The 20,844-nt window shown below is 38.3% G+C and overlaps 1 protein-coding gene across 3 annotated transcripts in view; it reads right to left on the bottom strand.

The window, feature by feature from the left end:
- FOXN2 (forkhead box N2) overlaps positions 1–2,161 on the bottom strand; it is a 58,242-nt gene extending 56,081 nt beyond the window's left edge. The window contains exon 1 of one of the 3 annotated variants that reach the window (XM_031950450.1): positions 1,939–2,161. The gene's annotated coding sequence lies outside the window, so the exon portion shown is untranslated. Of the gene's footprint in view, positions 1–1,386; positions 1,506–1,733; positions 1,900–1,938 lie in introns of those variants that run through there. The other 2 variants (XM_031950451.1, XM_031950452.1) reach the window with 2 other exon arrangements.
- Between the last annotated feature and the right edge of the window lie 18,683 nt (positions 2,162–20,844).

The raw sequence follows: 20,844 nt of genomic DNA, 5'->3' as shown, positions 1-20,844 counted from the left end.
TAGATTATGCTTTCATATGTTCAATTTATCTGCACATACATTACTGCATATGTCATGCAATCTCTTCAGAACTAAAACTCCCATTCACTGAAAATCCATTTCATTTTTCACAGTAATTCAAAAGAATTAAGAAACAGCTCACTTCCAAAATCTTAGACTATTTCCATAACAAACTTAATCAACAAACAGTTGCTAACTCCAATATTAAGACTCGTATTAAATATCAAAAACTTATCTAAATCCTTTCTAGTAATAGTTTCCCTTTGAAAATTAGAAAAACACAAGCTAGTGAGGTGAAGTAAAACTTTTGGCAGAAAAAAAATAGCAAATCAAAAAATTTTATCAAAGCAAGAGCTTTTCTAATGACAAATTAATTGCACAATTAACAAAGTCAAAACATGTCTTTTCCTGGCCTGGGGAATGCCACAATTCTATCGACTACAGCTTTCCTGCTTAAATTACTGAGTAGCCAGCACTCGATTTTTATGGATGAGTCAACAAAAAGATAGAGAAGGCAAGAAGTTATCCGAGGACTAGGTGCAAACGAAAGCTGCAGTGACATGTTATTTCTGACAACTCACAGCCAGAAGGTAGCTGCACGGACTCCAGTAAAGCCTTTGACCCCAAAGGCTGCCCGCCCTCTTTAAGTCGTAGCTGGTCACCCGTCAGTCACCCTCCGAACTACAAGGAGGGGAAAAGCAAAAGCTAACCCAGAGATAAAGTAATTACTTCATTTGGCCGGGGAGCATTTGCTCACAGTGTACAGGGTGGGGAGAGAGAAAGGCTGAGTCACCTTTTGCACAGTAAAAAGTTGCTTTTTGCAAAGAGGCGGTTTCGAAAAGGAGGGACATTGGCCTTTAAGCTCCTCCTCGTGAGGGGGTGCCGCCACAACCAGGAAGGGCCGGAGCCGAGGCTCCCCGGTGCGTCCTCCTCCTGCCCCCAAGCCGCGGGCTGTGGTGGCAGAGCCAGTTTCCAGAAGTTGGGAAGAGAACTGGGCACGGGGAGAAGACACTCGGGTCACTTTCTTCCTTCCCTTCCCCTGTCCCCCTCCCCCCTCCAGTTCCTCATACCCCGGGCCGGGCTGGACGCGTAAGGCGGAAGAGCTCAGCATGTGCCTTATGACCCCTATAAAGAGAACCCTTCCTTCCTCCTCCCCCCCCCCCCCCACACACACACACTGAGAAGCCTCCCGATGTTCCAGGGGAAGGGTCTGAAGAGCAGAGCTCACCACGTAGCCGCACACGCGGTCCAAGTGCCCGTGTTGCACAACGCCGACACCCACGGTGCCCCACCAAGGCAGGCGAGTGCCCCTGGCGCTGCCGCCGGGCTGACACTGGGGCAAGGAGGACGCAGCAGCCCCAGCATCCCCACCCCCAACGCACATACCCCAACTGCAGTTTTCCACTTCTCCAATTATTTTTAGACCCGAGTACGAGGCGATCGTCCTACGCGGTGACTTCCTTCCTGGCCCAGGGGCGGCCCGTCCCGGCCCCGGCTCCCCTCGCCGTCTCCCCCACCCCCGGCCTCCCGGGCGCCGCACGCCTCACACCGGGGGGTGCCCTGTGGGGATTCCCCGCCGGAGCTGACATCTCGCCGACAGCCGCTCCCACGGAGCGTCAAGCCTCCCCCCAAAACTTCTCCCACATTTGACCCCCTCCTTTCCTCAGCCCCCAGAAGCCTCCCCCTCCGTGCCCCGACAGGGCAGGCGCCAGCCTCACACCGACCACACGGACCTCCGACATTCCCGCTCGCGTCCGTCCCGAGCCTCGTCCGGGCAGCCCCCCGCCCCCCACTCTCCCTCCGACCCGGGCCGAACTTGAGAGGAGGGGGCGGGGGAGAGAAGGGCGCGAACCACGAGCGAGCGCGGAGCGGCAGTCGGGCGCGGAGGGGGAGCGGAGGAGGGAGGGCGCCGCGGCGGTGGCGGCGCTCCGGACTCACCGTCAGGCGTGTGCCTCTAAAGGGTGGGTGGGTGGATGTTGGGGGAGGGAAAGAGGAGGGAGGGAGGGGGACGCACAATATGGCAGAGACCCGCAGCTGCTCCCTTCAGCCGCCGCCGGGAAAGAGACAGCGGAGCTCGAGCAGCTGCGGCGGCGGTAGCAGCGGCGGCGTTGCCACATCCCCCTCCCTCCTCTTCCTCCTTCTCCTCCTCCTCTTCTTTCCTCCCTCCCTCCCTGCTACCATGGCAACGAGGCGCCCAAGTCCCTAGCCCCGCCCTCTACCCCTTGGGCTCTAGGGAGAGGCGCTCCGCCCACCTTCCTCCGGGGCTCCTCCCACTTCCTACCGAGCTGACTCGCCCGACAGTCCCCACTGGCCCTCCCAAAAAAGGGCGAGACCGCTAAGTAGGCGGAGGGGAGGAGAGAACTAGGGCGGGACACTGAGTTCCGTACTATGCAGTAGCAGAAAGAGCTGAGGACTGGGGGTGGTGGGTGGGTGGGGGCGTTGTGGACGTTGAGGGGTGGGCCGGGGCGGGGAAGAGGGCATGGAATAAAGCGGGAAAATGGAAAGGCCGCTCAGGGGGTTGGGCTGGGCCAATAGGAGGGTGACAGAGGTGGGGCGACGTCGCTGAGTGGTCTAGCTAGGAGCTGTGGGGCGGGAATAGAGGAAACGTCCCAGCTGGAAGCTTATCACGAAGACTGAGAGGCGGGCCTAAACCAATGTATTCCTAGAGCGTGCCTGACGCCTTCCTCTTAGATCTGAGCTCTCTTCTCTCCATCCCTCCTTACCCTTTAAACAGATCGATAATGATTTCTTATTTTCGGGGCTTTGCTGCTGGTGCTTCTCTCTGAAACGACCTTCAGCTTGTCCACAAAATGTCTACACTTTTTCTCTCCCTTTGGATTATAAACCCCTGGAGGGCAGGGACTGTATCTCTCCAGGGCGCCTGGCACACAATAGACGTTTTACAAACGATAACTACCTGGCTACAATCAGAAAGAGCTGATCTCTGGTGTTCGTCTGGCATACCTGTGATCTAGGCCAACAGTTTAATTACATTTTAACTTTGTCTCGGACACCTGTCACGGGATCTGAGAGTGGGACAGCACCTCAAAAGCCATCTAGTTCAGCCCAAGAAATCTCTGCTCCAACAGCCCACTAGTGTTCAATAAATAGCCTCTGCTTCAAGACTTCCAAGGAAGAAGAGTCCACTGAAGGCGGCCCGTTCCACACTTAAATACCGCATGTCTGATTGGAAATTTCCCCTTCTGTGGAACCCAAACCAACTTTTTGTTGTTGCAATTTTTACTCTTTGCTCCTGGTTCTCCTTCAGAACAAACAAAACAAGTCTAATACCTTTGCATGAACATACTTCAAAGACTTAAAGATTCATTTCCAATCAGTCTATTTTTATTTCATTTCCAATTAGTCTATTTCATGGTTTGGGAACTCCCTTCACTTCAACCCATCTGTTATTTATAATAGCTATCTAGAGCTTTGAATTATAATGTACTTTATGTGCATTATTTCATTTCAGCCTCACATCGGGTATTTCCCTTTTGCAGATGAGGAAATTGAGATTAACAGAAGTTGTTCACTTGCCCAAGATTTTGCAAAACCTCTTACCGTAGTACCTGGTATATAGTAGGTGCTATTTAATGCTTTTTCTCTTCTCTGTGGGCATACAATTAGTAAAAATTAGTTTTTTACTAATATTTAGTAATATTTAAATTAGTAATTTAATACTAATAGGAGCAATATTTAAACTCAAGTTTTTTTGGCTACAAATCCAGAACATTGGTCACTCCTCCTCCTCACTCTTCTATACATGAGCTGTAAGGTAACTTTTAGCTCTAAATTCTTTGATTCAATAAATTAGAATCAATTCCATATTGATAAGTTATACCATAATTCCCTAGTCAATAAATAACTCAACAAATAGTCATTGTGCAACCACTAGACACTGAAACAAAAAGTCAAATCAAAGGTCCTTTGCTGTGCTGGGAGAGGTGAACAAACTTGAGACATAAACATTTTTTTAAATACTGGTAGGATTTCAATGTTGAGTAGATGAGTCATCTCTCTCATGCAGAATCTTTCTCCTATAGTACAATTTTTCACATAAGCCTTTCACAGGCATTCCATTCAACACTTTTGAGAGGCTTTACTGGATTCTAGATCTCTTGAAATTGCTGAGACACTAATGCAGAATGAGTATTAATTTCCTTATTCTTAATAAGTCCTCTCTACTTTTTTATCTTTTTGATAATACTTTTTATACCACTTCTTGGTAACAGGCATATTAGCTCACCATATTGTTCTTAATTGAGCTTAGACTGACCCACAGTTTTAATTCTTCAGAGAATGTGTTTTTCATGATTCTAAACCATATAGCATCATTAGAAGGCTATTGCTATATATGACAAACACTTTTTTGATTATTATTCCAGAGAGAAAATTGGTATCCTTCAAATCATTGCATATATGTGTAGATTTTGTTCACGGTTCACATGTTGTTGGATAGTATTAAGTAGGATGGGTTTAGAGACACATATGCTAACCATGTGGTATTAAAAATCCATCAGTTGTATAAGAATGGGCTAGAACAGCAATAAAACCAATGTGACACTGAGAAGATGAGAAATCCATCAGTTGTATAAGAATGGGCTAGAACAGCAATAAAACCAATGTGACACTGAGAAGATATCAATCCTGTAATATTATAAGGAGAGTGTTCTCATATTTCCACTGATCCTTCTCTCTTTACACCTTAATGATTATAACTATTTCAAAATGAACTGTGCTAGATGTGATAGATTGTTCTTCATTGGGGTAAAGAGAGATGGACTAATATATTCAAATAAAGTCTGGATATTCATTTGTTTGGAATAAAGATTTTTGATAAGTAATATGTTGAACATATGGCCCCTAAGGATATATGGTCTCTTTCAGATCTTTGATTCTGTAGTTGGATGATTTTCAGAGTTCTCTCAATACTTACTCTATACTTACCTTATACTTTGTTGACTTTTAAAGAGTTACTCTCTTAAAACATTTTAAAATGTATTGATCTTGGAGAGACAATGAACATATATAGACATTCTGTAACTGGTTCTGACTTTTTAACCATATAACTAGGGTCAGTTCAATTGACTGCATAGCCAGATGTGGGACTACTTTCAAAGATTTTTAGTGTGAGCCACCATTTTCATTCTGTTCTTCTCTCTTGATTTGACGTCATCCCTAATGATTTCTGGTGAGGGACAGTGATTTAAGGGGAAAGGCTTTGGATCCTCCCCACCAAGACAGGTGGCTTGTAAAATAGTTTCTTAGTATCTAAGTTGTGCAGCTAGTTCAGTATCAATGCCACACAGAGTAAGGAGTGACCTTTTGGAGTTCCCGTTCAGGATTTATCCCAAATTAGATGAGATAAGTAGTCATTTAAAATTAATTTAGTGGGACCAATGTTATCCAGAAACTAAGCAAAGCTTGAACCCTTTCTCCCCTGAGACTGAGGTGAGAGAGGGTAGAGTGAGCCCTCCAAGGTCAGGGGTGGTGATGATGGAGGTTGCACTTTTGTTCTTGCTCTATCTTTATAGTCCTTTCCAAAAGCAAATTCATGACAGAAGACTAAATGGAACTGGCATGCTAGTTACTTGCAACAAATAATGAGGAGATATAACCAGTAGGGCTCAGGACAAAAGCAGTAAGTAGAGAAGAGAAAGACCCCAAACTTCTCAGGTTACTTAGAGAGTCTTGAGGAAGACGGTGAGACCAGAGCATATTTGCTACATACGGTTATGCCTAAGTATTCTTCAATGTGTAACAAAATCATGAGTTATTTTCCTGAGACAAAATCTGTCCCAGGTAATCAATTGAGTCAATAAGCATGCCTTATATTTACATATAAGCCTATATTTATATAGGCTTGAATCATTGAAGTAAGATATTATATTTATATAAAACATCTTACTTCAATGATTCAAGCATCCATGAATTTGAAAATATAGATATTTATTCCACCAATGAAAATTATAACCACTTCTACAATCTAAGAAGCAGTCTTTGAGTCTTGTAGTGGTCAAACATCTCATTGTGTGTTCAACATTGTGTGATAAGCCTCTCTGATTTTAGCTGGGCTGCTTTTTGGTGACACAGCACATAATTGTACAACTTTCCTACTCAATAAGACTTCCTAAAAGTTCTACTCCAATTACATTGCCTTCATAAATCCAGTCAGCTGTGTCACTTTCAGGCACCAGACAGCTCTAGAAGAGGTAAACTTTGACTTTTTCATACAGTATGTTGTTGGAACATAACAAAAAAACTCTAATCATATATTTAGAAAATAGAAACAAAGCTAGAAGTCATCTCAACCAAACTTTATTTCACAGAGAAAGAAAGTGACACCAAAGAGTTAAGTGGTTCATGGGTCACAGGTCAATGACTAAGTGGAGACTTAAAAGCCAAACCTTTTGAATCTAACTCTAGTTTTACTTCACCTAAGCTACTTTGTCTCAAAACAAGCCAAATAACAGCTAAAGCCGAATCCTTTTGTTGGAAATACTTTGTTTCAAAAGTACTCTTTACTTACAATAACCAAGACATTAAACATTAAGTGCCTGCTAAGTGCCAGGCACAGTGCTAAGTACCCATTACCAAAAAAGGCAAACTACAACCCCCTGTCCTCGAGGACTCTGCCAACAACTGATAGAGCTAAAGCATACAGTAGGTTTAAAAAGCCTTTGTTGAATCAATAACTGCTGGTTACTAAGAACTGGGAACACAAATAATTGCTATCAATAACTGCTAATTGCTAAGTACTAAGTATACAAATAAAAGTAATCAAGACAGTTCACATCCTCAAGGAACTTACTTCCCAGTGGGGAAAAGATAATAAAATGAGAAGGACTTGAAAATGGGAGTTACAGAGGGGATGGATTGCACTTCTAGGTGAAAAGGCTAGAAAGTGGCAAAAGTGCTTGGACTCTGGCTAGATAAAACAAAAATTCAACTATTTGAGTTGATAAATTCAACTTGAAATTTATATACTATTTACAAATTTATTATACTATTTATAAATCTCCCTCTCCCTTTCAATCTAGGCATAAGGAAGTTAAAGACAAAAAAAGAAAAGTCCCAGTATATAGCAAAATATTTCTAACTGCACTTTTTGTAGTAGCAAGGAACTAGAAACATAGATATCCATTGAATGAGGAATGGCTAAAAAGATTGTAATATGTAAATGTAATGAAATGTTGCTGCACTATAAGAAATAATGAATATGAAGAAAAAAGGGAAGCATGGGGAAGATTTAAATGAACTGATGAAAAGTGAATTAAACAGAATCAAGAAAAATATATAGAATGTGTACAACAATATAAATGTAAACAACAGCAACAAAATGAAATTAAATACTAATTTAATGAACAATCTTGGCCTGGAAAAAGTGATATAAGAATATAAATCCTCTAGTTTACTTCTCAGACCTGTGGAGGAAGAAAGAATTTATGATCAAGGAAGAACTAGAGATCATTATTGATCACAAAATAGAAAATTTTGATTATATCAAATTGAAAACTTTTTGTACAAACAAAACTAATGCCGACAAGATTAGAAGGGAAGCAATAAACTGGGAGAACATTTTTTACAGTCAATGGTTCTGATAAAGGCTTCATTTCCAAAATATATAGAGAATTGACTCTAATAAGAAATCAAGCCAATCTCCAATTGATAAATGGTCAAAGGATATGAACAGACAATTCTCAGACGAAGAAATTGAAACTATTTCCAATGATGACTAGACGTTGAACGAGAAGAAACATTCCAAGGCCAACATAGCCATTGTCTTAAAAGGCCTACGCTACAGCATAATTCTTTTTATCACATCAGAAGTCTTCTTTTTCGAAGGCTTTCTTCTGAGCTTTCTACCACTAATCAATTCTGATGGACGTGGCCATCTCCAGCAATGAGATGAACCAAATCAGTTCCAATAGAACAGTAATGAATTGAACCAGCTACACCCAGTGAAAGAACTCAAGGAAATGAGTGTGTAAACCACTACATAGAATTCCCAATCCCTCTATTTTTGTCTGCCTGCATTTTTGATTTCCTTCACAGGCTAATAGTACACTATTTCAAAATCCAATTTTTCTTGTACAGCAAAATAACTGTATGGACATGTATACATGTATTGGTCAATCTGCCATCTGGAGGAAGGGGTGGGGGAAAGGAGGGGAAAAAGTGGAACAAAAGGTTTTGCAGCTGTCAATGCTGAAAAATTACACATGAATATATCTTGTAAATAAAAGTCTATAATAAAAAAAACTAATAAAAATGACTAACTGAAAAAAATATTTTAAAAAATATAAATCCTCACTTGCTGCTGCTTCTACAAAGGTGGATGATGATGAAAAACTGCATATAATATCATACTTGATTTCTTTGTGGTTTAGTTTTGCTGATTTTCTCCCCTTTAAAAAAGAAATCATTGTTATAAGAGATGTTTTGATTGGAGGAGGGGAAAGAGAGGAATGTGAATGAATGTGATATGAAAAGCAGTTAAAAAAAAAAAAAAACAAATACAAAAAGAAGTACAATGACTAATTTATCACAGTTCTTTAAAAAACATCCCAAAATTTTGTTGTATTTTCTCCACTTTTAAAAATAATTAATAAAATGTTATATTTCTTATAAGCCCTTCATATGGTTAGACTTATTTTCTAATAGTTGTCTTGAAGTTACTCACTTATTTTAAGAGCCTCCACCCTCAATACATAACTTTTTTAAGTGGCCTAACAGCATACTTTCAATGACAAACCATTTCTTATATGCCTTCTTTCTCCAGGGGCTTTAACTTCCACTTTCACTTTCAAACCAGTAAGAGAATTTTTAAATTTTAAGATAGCAAACTCTAGAGCTCTCAAATGAAGAAGAATTGTTCTACGTCTGAGTAAGAGTTGCACTGAATAGTTTACTTGAAAGACTAATTGCCTATGGGAAGCTAGATGGCACAATGGTTAGAGTACCAGCTCTGGAGTCAGGAGGGAACTTGAGTTCAAAAACAGCTTCAGACACTTAACACTTACCAGTAGTGTGACCTTGGTCAAGTTATTTAACCTCTCTCCCCCACCCCCCCCAAAAAAAAAGTCACAATAAAATAAAGACTAGTTATCTGAAAGTCAAGAAGTCTTGTGGAATATGAAAAGAACCCAAGCTCCCTTGTTAAGGGAGCCAGTTTCAACTCATTTCTCACTGTGTGACTTTGGGCCAACCTCCAACCTCTACACTACAATGTATCTAAATTTCTCACCCCCTGTAAAATGAAGAAGTTGTACTATATAGTTTTTAAGGTTCCTTTTAGTTTAAAGCTGGGCTTGATGAGGGAGGTTGCCTAGAAAAACCTTAAAGTACTACCTGGATATGAATATATACCTAGATTTCAGAGACTCATGATCACAGAAACTTTGGAAGACCTTTCTGGAAGGATGAAAAAATCCTTGGACTTAGAGAGTGCAGATTGTTTAGGGGTTTTAGTGGCTCTCAAGAAGGGACTTGTCTCCTAAAGTAGGGGATACCAATTAGAAAGATAAGTGAGAGCAGATAAATACATAAGCTAGAAAAGGTGAATTTGTGGCAGAAAAGTGGATTTGAGCCAAAAGCAAGGAGAATCAGCAGCTGTACCAGTGGGTGTAGGGCTAAATCCAGGCACTAGCTCTCCTTTCACCTGCTTTCCTAGAATACAGAGGTGAGACTAGGAGCCCCATGATAGCTTCTATACTATGTTTAAATGTTCATTTGCATATAGTTATTACTGGATACTGTTCATAAATCGCATTGAGTAATATGTGTTTCAACTCTCACCTATGGGTATATGAGAAATAACTCCACTGGACTTGGAAGGGAATGAAATTAGCAGTCTTTAATTTCACAATTGCTAATGTGGGCATTCTATCTAACAGGAATGCTTAGTGCCTTTTTTATACCCAAATATTAAGTTTCTCCTCTGATGCTCCATTGGCTAAATACTAGAGGTCTCAATCTATCAGGAGTGATAATCCTCCTATGTGAATGTGAATCTTCACCCCTTACCATATCATTACTCTTCTCAGCATCACCTTATTTAGAAGTCCTTCGCCTTCACCTAATTCCCTATTGGCTGAGTACTATCCAATCCAAAAAATCTAATTCCCCACATGAATCTGTCTCCTCCTCTGATCAAGTCCTTACATTTGCCTCCTTCTCCCCGCTTGTAAGAGGGTCTCTACTTCTAATTAAATCTTTTTTTTTTCATTTTCAAATCTAAAACCTCCACCCCTGATTACATTCACTTATTTCCTTGTTCCCCACCTTTACCTCCATTTCTTGAGTTTTGATTTTACTTTTCTAGTTTAAATTTCATTTCCCTTTATTTATCTAATTCCATTTTTGTAACTGTGGAAACTAAACCCTCATCCAATTCTCACAGATAAAGGTATTTTCCTGATTCACTCTGAAATGGGAACTGAGCTGATTAGATTTTGTGGTATAAGTAATTTTGGAGAATATTCTAAAGCATATATATCAGGGTTGCTTTTGGACCCAGTGAAAAAGATAATTTTTAAAGAGACAAGCTATTAGTAGATTGACATATGATGGTAACCATGATTGTCCTTGAATGAACCTGAGAAGCACTGTGTATAGTCTATTGTCCACAGACCTCAAATTTATAGGTCTTCATAGAAATTGAAATTTTAATTCTATTAAACTATATTTCAAAAGGTAGAAATAAATTTATGTATATATTTTAATCATTTTAAATTTATTCTTTCATTATTACTGGTAAAGGGACTAAATGGGAGGAAAAGGTTAGGATTTTTTTAACCCACATAATAATGATGTGGCTGATGAAGACACCAAATGATGGTAGGCACCAAAAGTTGGGGTTGGGTCATCAGAAGAATTCACAATGGCCATTTTCTTTGGCAAAAGATAGATTTATTTAAGGAATAGGTTATAAACAAAATGAAGTGATACAATAGATACCAGAAGTGGTAAATATGAAATTAGAATGGGAGAGCATAGAAAGGGATTTTAATAATTAATGATGGAAAGGGCAAGTTCTCTAGTAGAACTTGCCATTAACTAAGAGAAAGAAAACATATCATGAGATTGAGGCATCTCTCAGTTGACAGGCTAAATCCTGAAAGGGACTCAGCACCCCAAAAGAGTTAACTAGCTATAAGGAAAAGTGGGGTCTGGCAATAATAATACCACAAGGTAAGTCGGATTAAGAGAGATACCACATGGCATGGGGGAGAAGTAAAAGGGAAAGACATTGGGAAATAGAGTGCCAACAGCAGTGACCCAAAGGAGGGCAGTAACAAAATCATGGGGCATAAGTTGTTTTATAGGGAAAATTTAACCTCAGGGACTTCTGAATAGATTACATCCAGATCATAAGACCAAGGAACTAAACTGATCTCAAATTATTAGAGCCCAGAGAATATTTTTCCCCTGAGGCAATTAAGGTTAAGTGACTTGCCCAGAGTCACACAGCTAGGAAGTATCAAGTGTCTGACGTCAAATTTGAACTGGAGTCCTCCTGACTTCAGGGCTGGCACTCTATCCACTACACCATTTAGCTGCCCCAAAGAATAATTTTTTATAATTTCTTCAGTTTCTGTCAACTACACTTCAGGATCTCATCAATAGCATTAAGAATTTATATTTCTGAGATAAAAAAAAAATCTGAGATCTGAAATTTGAAACTATTCTTAAAAGATTTCACAAGGAGCTAGGATACTGGAAAAGGTGTAGGAATAGCATTTGATTATTATTTTTTTTTTTTTTCCAAATTCCTGGTTTGGTAAAGAAACTACTTAGTTTCTTTCCTTCTGGTATTTGTCTACAAAGTATTTAATCATCTCTATTTGATTCAAACTATCTCTTCTATCTGGAGACATGTTTAGTATTTTTAGCTCTCTAGAAACTTCTTTAGCATCTTTCTGCAGTGACTTTATAAATTATTGAAAGGAAAAGAAAATTCACTTGCTTGATAATTTTCTACTTACCTCTCCCAAAATCCTACCCCATGAGTACAGTAACAGTACAAGTAGATACTTATTAGTGCAAACAATTAGTTCTCCTCAAGTGGTCACATCATTTGAATTTGCATTGGATATTTCCTTTGGGAAGATACCAATTATCATATTTTGCATAATTGAAATATATTCAAATATAGCAGGGAATTCATAGAACCTAGCTCTGTCTTCAAAATTGTCTTGGACCGTCCTGATTTCCAGAAGAAAGTATAGATTTCATAAATTTTTGTAGAAGGAATATCCTTATGTAGCTTATTTTTTGATTAGGAAAATATAGTCACCTATATTGCTCTAGTTTAGCTCCATATACCTTAGTTAAATTTGAAAAAAAAAATTATTGTAGAAATCTTGAGTACAGAATAATATTCCTAAAGCTCAGATCTGACCAAGTCACTCCCCTACATAAGGTGCTTCAGAGGTTCTCAATTATCTCTCTCTAGGATAAAATACAAACTCCTCTATCTGACATTTGTAGTTCTTCATAGTATGGCTCTATGTTCTTTTTCCAAACTGATCACATATTCATTCCCATCCACGCACTTTATGTTCCAGCCATACAGGATGTTCTAGTCCTTGCCACAGTGCCTTACAGGCTAATTCTACTTAGAATGTTCTCCCTCCTCAACTTTACTTTACAGAATCTCTCATTTCCTTCAAAGCATAGCTCAAGTTATCATTTCTAAAAGGAAACTTTTCTTCCCCTCACCCATTCCACCTGCAAATTAAGTTGTATTTACTCAAAATGGATTTTTGAACCCATCCATTTAGAAGTTCTCTCTAACAATGTAGATAACAACCCAGTCCTTTGTGTATTCATTCTGTTTGACTCTTGTCTATAGCCTTCCATAAATCTGCCATAGGGAGCCACTCAATATGCTAGGGATCTTTCTTGCTTTCTTCTGCTTTTATGATAGCAGTAGTGAAACACTTTGGCCATCCTTCCTTATCCTCTCAGCAAAGATCAATCCACTTTCTCTTCTGTTTATACAATTCCTTGACATTTTTTACTTCTATTTTTCTTTGAAATTCCATATGGGATAAATGTTACAATCTTCTCACAGCCATCTTATTCTTTTTTGCCCTCTGAGAATAATAATATCAATCCCACATTTTGCATATTTCACTACCATTCAATAACACAGATAAGATGTTGGTATTTTTAAAATAGGCTTTTGTTTTCAAGGGTCCATTAAAGGAATTTTGCAAATTCTGTAAGGCAAATTCTGGCCCCAAATTGTACATCAGCACTGACTGTCCTAGATAAACATAATGGTAGATAAACTCAAAAACTGTCTATTCAAATGCATGCTATATTGTTGGCAGTAGACATTTTTCATTCATTTGGTCTTGAGTGAAAGATGAAGCCAAACTTCTTTGCATAAATATAGTTTTTTTTTTTTAGTAATGAAACAGATGAAGTGAGATTTCTCAAGACAGTTGTGAAAATCAAGTAAGGCTTCATCTACTTCAGAGTTGGAGTAGGCCTGAAGGTCCTTGAGTATTGACTCAAGGACATACCTAAATTCCCTTCCTGCTATCCTCCCATGACATCATTTTCTCCCTATTCATCAAATATGGGCAACTCTGTATTTATTGGCCAGGTTCAATTTCTTGGGTAGTTCCCATGTTTAGAATGTAAGACCCTCAGCCAATGAGGATGAGGGCCAGTGGTGGGAGGGGTATTTGTCTTAGGGATTATTTAAAGTGTAAAACCTGTCCCTAAAGGTGCCTCCTTCTTCCAATTGCTTGCTTGATGGGGAGGGATGCCAGCTTCTCTCCAGAACATACAATAAACTTTTGTTTTGCTCCTAAAGCTCTCCAGCTTCTTATTAAATGGTGACCACTCACCATTCTGAGCCACACAGTAATTAGATGATAAGTACTTTGTGTTACTCAACGTTTACTTTATGAATGTAGATATTTATCTATATATTTTACCCATGTAGAATCCAATCTTTAATATTAAGTATTATTTCATTTTTGCATTCCTATCCCTAGTCCCTAACACAGAAAGTGTTTGATTGCTCAATAAATAATGATTAAATGAAATTGATTCCACACATATTTATATAGTTATGCTTTCCAGTTAAACTATTTCTTTGATACTTATTAGCTGTATGACTCTGGGAGAGTCATTTTATCTTTGTCTAATACAGTTTTCTCACCTGGAAAATGAGGATGTTAATAGTACTTACCTGGAAGGATTACCTGGAAGTATTAAGTGAGATAATATTTGTAAAGTGCTTATCAAGGGCCTTAATAAATGTTAGTAAGTGCTTATGTCCTTCCCTTCCTTTTCCCTTCTTCAGCTTTTTCTGCCTTCAGCCTTTTGCTCATAGTTTTTCCACATTCCATATTTATTTATTTTGGCAAGGCAATTGGGTTTGTGATTTGCCCAGAGTCATACAGGTACTAAGTGTTAGGTGTCAGAGACTGAATTTGAACTCAGGTCCTCCTGACTTCAGAGACAGTACTCTAACGAGCACCATCTAAATGCCCCAGGTTTTCACATTCTTAAAGTGGACTTCTCTTACAGCTTTCATGTAGATGTCCTTTTCTTCTTTCAAGAAAGACATCTCCCAACCCATGTCCCATATGAAGTATTCCTGACCATCCCATTCTCCTCTCAAGTGAAAATGATCCTGCTATTTCTTCTAGCCCTTTCCCTGAACCTCTCCTTGGCAGTTGCTTTACTATTCCTTATGTCAGTTATTTTATATATATATATACCTTGAGAGTAAAGACTATATTCGACTTTCATATTGTTAGTGTCTAGCAAAATGTCTTAAACATTAAGTAATTAAGTAAACATTTTTTATATGCCTCATACGTGTCAGCTCTGCTAAGCATTGAGGACAAAAATAAGTCCTTTATAGTCTCTAAAGGAGCTTACAATCTAATGGAGGAAGGCAATATACAAAAGAAAGCTGAAAGGTGGGTGGAAAGTGAGGAGACATGATGTTTATGAAGTCAAAATCAAGAGCAACAGTTGTGGGAAATAAAGAGTTGGAAATTCTGAGTTGTCTATAAAAGGAAGGATTTGGGAAGATTTGTTGTTCTGCCCTACACTCCTCCTTTTGTGGTTCTTCCAGTGCTTATGTAGAGAATCATTTGCCCTGCATGTCGTAATCAATTATTTTCCCTTCCTCCAAATTATGTATATTTTTATTGAGATGATACATTTATTTAGATGCCTTAGTGTATTATGTGAAAGAAAGGTTGTAATATTCATTTTTAAAATACTTTCATGTCTACCATTAACCCAGAGGATTTTAAAATATCACCTATACATTTTACCATTTATATTTTTAGGAAGAGGCAATCTGATATAGTGGATAAGAGCTTGGAGAAAATCATATCTGGTTCCAAATCCTGTCTCTGACACTTACAAACTTGATGACCTTGGGCAAAGCACACTTTTAATCTTTTGGTGCTTTGAACAACTTCTTAGATTTATCCACTAAGTCACAGCCCTATAGCTGCCTCTAAGCATGGGTACTCCTAAATTCATAGAAGTGGATACTTGAAATCAATTGATCAAACTCCCAGTAGTTAAGAAAAAATTAGCCCCCTTGAACGAAGTTCTCAAAATCCTTAAATCTTTTACCTAAAGTTATCAGTCCACAAACACAGCATTTAAAGGAACTAAAACAGGAAAAAAAAAAAAAAAAAGTAAATAGTTTATTCTCAAGTAAGTGGTAGAAGGTGAAAAAAAGTGCAAGAAAGTCACTCCTTTGCCTGAGGGAGTTCATTAAAATGCTAAATTAAGAATTGTTGTCATCTGAAGTTCCTTTAAATAACTCACTTGTGGCAAATTTCCCAGAATCTCACTGGTTAGAGTTAACTCTAGCTACACTAAACTAGCTGAGACATTGAATTCACTTGTAAACAATGATTTTAAAAATTATGCCCCAAAGATTAAACTACCTGACTAAAATGCCCATTTATCCATCTAACTATATAGAGGCTATAATCATAGATACGGTTCCTCCCACTTTCCAAAAATGCAGTACTTGTTGTTTTGGTGAATTTTAAATCATTGTGAAATCCTTTTTTTAAAATGAAGAGTTATTAGGAAAGGGGTGGAGAATATCATAGAATTCTGGAGACAAAAAAGGACCTTAGTTTAATTCAGTAAACATTTTTCCTTTAAATCCCTAATTTCTAAACTAGGAAACTGAAACCCAGAGATGATAAATTGTTTTAAAACATTACTATCATGACTACGAAACACTACATAAAATTCCCAATCTCTCTATTTTTGTCCGCCTGCATTTTTTATTTCCTTCACAGGCTAATTGTACACTATTTTAAAGTTCCTCTTTTTGCACAGCAAAATAACTGTTTGGACATGTATAGTTATATTGTATTTAATTTATACTTTAACATATTTAACATGTATTGGTCAACCTGCCAACTGGGGATGGGAGGAAGAAGGGGAAAAATTGGAACAAAAGGTTTTGCAACTGTCAATGCTAAAAAATTACCTATGCATATATCTTGTAAATAAAAAGCTATAATAATAATAATAATAATAATTGATGCGGGAAAGATTCCAATCTTTGATTCCCAACCCCCCCTAGTTAATGTAAATTACCTTTTGACTCACAAATTCCGGTCCCTTTGAATTCCAATAGAAGATCCCGACCTGTCCCAGCCCCACCTGGATCTGAGCCAACTTTGGGGCTACACCCAAAAGCCCCTTGAGCTAAGTCTCCTATCATAAAAGGGCCATGCTGGGAATCCCTCTTTGCAGAGATTCCAAACATGGTAGCCATGTGAAGACCCTCTGTCCACTGGAACCCTCTGTCCAGTGCCCTCCTTGTCTCTACCTTCACCTATCTCCTACTTCTAAACTCAGTAATAAACCTCTTTTATCAGTCTAGCTCTCCGGGCCAATAAATGCTTTTATTGGGAATTTGCGCTGCTACTAGACCTCATATACCACCGTATCCTTGCGCCGAAACCAAGGGGGTTGCAGGGGAACTCTGTTTGACTCCCTGTACCCCAAACCTGCCACTAGACCTTAACTAAACCCTAATTTCATTTAGGTACCCCAAATGTAGACCTCAACATTCGATCCACACCTCAACATAATAATAATTACAACATTACTATGACCAAATAATGAAAAAACAAAGTGGAATAAAGCAAATAACAATGATCACTGACACAACTGAAAAACTGAAAAAATAGATTTTGGGGAAAAAAAATAGCGAAAAAACCTACATTCCCCTACCAAAGGTGAATTTTTAATAAACATAAAGATATAACCTAAGTAAGTTTTTAATGCTGAAAGAAATTAATTCACTTGGAAGTCCACTTGCTGAAGGCGAAACTTAAATACTTTGTCTATATAATGAGAAGGCAGAACTCATTGGAAAAAACCCTGACGTTGGAAAGATTGAAGGCAAAAAAAAAAAAAAAAAAAAAAAAAAAAAAGGCAATAATAGAAGATGAGATGGTTAGTGTCTTGAACATGATGAACATGAACTTGGACAAATTTTGAGGGATTGTGACAGCAGGGCTTGGGGTCCAGTGGTTTGAGGAGTCATAAAGTGTCAGACATGACTGAATGACTAAATAAAACAATTACATTTTAGAATTCACACAAAATTCTTGTTCAAATTAAATCAAGCAAATAATCATTAAGCTCTTAAGAACATGAAAAATACTAGATATCTTTTCCTCATTCCTTATCTAGTAAACAATTTGTAAAAGGCATTGGTTTTACTTTTAAGGACCTTATAAAGCCCTAATATTTGATTAAGATGTTCAAAACATGTATAATTCAATTTTTTAAGGATTACTTAAGTACCTCTTTCATGCAAGATACTATGACTTGGTTAAGGCACTATCCATGACCTCAAAGAGTTTATAATCTATGAAGTGGAATATGTGTATACACAGAAAAGTATTATCAAAAGTATTGTAGACTCTGAAGGGGACAAAGAAGAGATGCAAAGTGCTCTAGGAAAATTTAAAGGAGGGGGTACACTTTCATCTGGAGGAAGGACACTGATTTCTTCACAGAAGTGACATCTGAGCTACACTATGAGAGAAGAGGACTTCAGTTGGTTAAGAAAAAGTGGAAATGTCATCCAGACACTAGGTAAGACTTGCAGATGACCTTCCATAATATTCAGGATGCCAGCTATTAATTACACTGTCTCATATTATTCTCATGATAACTCTGGGATATCATTCTCATTTTATAGATGAGCAAACTGAGGATGCTCAGGATCATACAATATTTGAATTCAGGTCTTCCTAACTACAAATTCAACATTCTATTATGACTGTAAAGATAAATTACAGCATAATGTGGAATAAAACTCCATACTATGCAAATTTTGCCAAAATCTGCCAGACAATTTATTAATATAAAAGCATTTCTGCTTGGAGAGAGATTCAAAGTGACCTTTGTCATACAAGATAATCAAGCAAATCCCAGTTTACATTTTATGGTAATAGAAAAACAAAAGATACAATTTCACAACAAAGGAAAACAAAGGTACATATTTTAAATTTAGGGGGTTTTAAACTTATTTAAACGGAATATCAGTTTGAATGCTGGAAGATTGCTATCTCCAAGGATTTCCCTTTTAATATGGTCTAAAGTGAATGAGGAGAAAGCTCTCTAAGTTGGAATAAACATGAGGAGTTCATTTTCTTAGTATTACTATAAATGAGAGGAACAATAAAAATCCTACTTTCTGGGAATCTAGATCCTTTCCTAAAACTGATAATGACTTCTATTCTGGGGAGACTGATTAGATTTTTGATTCAAAGAGACCAAGAACTTCAGACTGAGATACTGCCATAATATTATTTCTGAATACTTTATAACACAATTGAGATGTTAATGATGTAACTTTCCACAATAGTTTGTTCTTTTACCTAAAGGTAATATAGAGCCATTGAAATTTTCAAGCAGGGTAGTAACATATTCAAGTCTATGAATTAGAAAGATTATTTTGTCAGGTTGTAAAAGATAGAGGAAAAGGGACAGATAGAGTATTTATATCAATTATGAACTGGGCACTGTGCTAAGTACTAATGATGCAAATACAATCAGGCAAGTCAGCCCCTAATCTCTTATCAAAGAAGACAACACCCAAGTGGAGAAATTGAAAAGATGCTTGATGGCTGGAGTTGGAATTGACAAATGGAAAATAAGGTAAAAGACCATCTATGAAAATCCAGAATGGTTTCAGGTCTAAAGTTCAGGAGGGCAGGAGATCACTTCCTGAATGGAGTCCAGGAATTTGGATTTGGTTGATAAGAAATAGAGAAACTGTATACTTTAAAAGCTAGGTCAGAAATGAAGAATCCCTGAATTAGGATGGTGACAGTATGAATGGAGAAGAGGGAGTGGACATAACTGATCAATCGACCAACCAGCATTTAATAAGTTTAGCTCAAGCACTACCTTGTAGATGAAATCTTACCTGATCCTCAGGCTTGGAGAAGGAGTGTAGATAGAGATCTGGTCTAGAAGGCAGCAAAACTGGTTTCAAGTCAAGCCCCCAACATACTTTGACTGTGTGATCCTGAACAAATCCTTTAAACCTTTCAGTGTATTAGTCAACTCTCTTAAGACTGTAAATTTCAGAGAAAGTGTTCATTTGCAGTAGTACAGGTAGCTTCCTTACCTGAGAGCTCCTTATATCAATGAAATAACAGGTCCAGTATCTATCACTTATCCTTAACCCTAGCACAGTAACTGTGATTTCATCTACAAGGTAGTGATTTAGCTAAACTTTAAAGGAAGCTAGGAAATTCTAAGATTCTAAGAAGAGAGAGGAGAATACATTCTAAGAATGGAGGGACAAGAAGATGACAGATTGAATGTTGTGTATGAGAAAGAATTACTAAGTCATTTTGACTGGCCCAAAGAGTTTACAAAAGATTTCTGGGTCATATGAGCAATAAGATGGTATACTAATCAATTTCTTTGATCACCTTAACTTCTTCAGTTACTCTAAAGCAGAAATTATGTGCCAAAGATAAGACAATTTTGGTTGTCTCCATGTTCTAGGACATCCAGAATCCAAAAGAAGATTTTTTTTAAAATGCTGTAAAAACCTATGAACTGTTCCCACTGTTCCTGGGCTCATTCAGTACTTCTCTCTACCTCCCAAACTATTGGCATGAGGCTGCACTAGCAGGCCCAAGGAACCAAAACAGATTTATAATCAAAACCTCATGCCCATTTTCCTTTCCCTCTTTCCAGTGCTGTGAAGATCCCAACTCCAAGTTTCAGAAATTTATTCTTGTGAGTTAGCCAGCATAGCTGCACAACTCTTCAGAACAAAAGCCTACTAATGGCCACAACCCTATAGCACAAACAGTGAAAAGCTCTAAACTGTCAGTGCAGATTACTAAGGAGCAGAGGAAGAAGGACATGACACCATGTATGCAGCACTTTACTAAGGCTGAGGAAAAGAGCACAGAATCTAATCACTCAAAAATCATTTGGGCCAGAGACCTAGGCTGGGTAACCATAAATTAATCAATGTGGGAACAAACTGAGATACTTTGAGGTTCAACCCTCCTTTCCCCCCAAAAATCATCACTAGTGGTGACAGGAGTCAGAAAGTGAATAGGGGAAAATCAGGAAGAAGGAAAAATAAAAAAATAAAAAAGAAAGGACTGAAATTATCGAAGATCTTAGTAAGAGGAAAACTCAGGGGTAGCTAAGGGTGCAGTGAATATAGAGCCAGTCCTGAAGTCAGGAGGACCTTAGTTCAAAGCTGACCTCAGACACTTAACATTTCCTAACTGTGTGACCCTGGGCAAGTCACTTAACCCCAATTGCCTCAGA

This window comes from Sarcophilus harrisii, chromosome 2, assembly GCF_902635505.1.
Source record: "Sarcophilus harrisii chromosome 2, mSarHar1.11, whole genome shotgun sequence".
NCBI classification, from domain to species: domain Eukaryota; kingdom Metazoa; phylum Chordata; class Mammalia; order Dasyuromorphia; family Dasyuridae; genus Sarcophilus; species Sarcophilus harrisii.
Note: the sequence above shows the minus strand (reverse complement) of the source record. Positions and strands in the feature narration are given on the sequence as shown.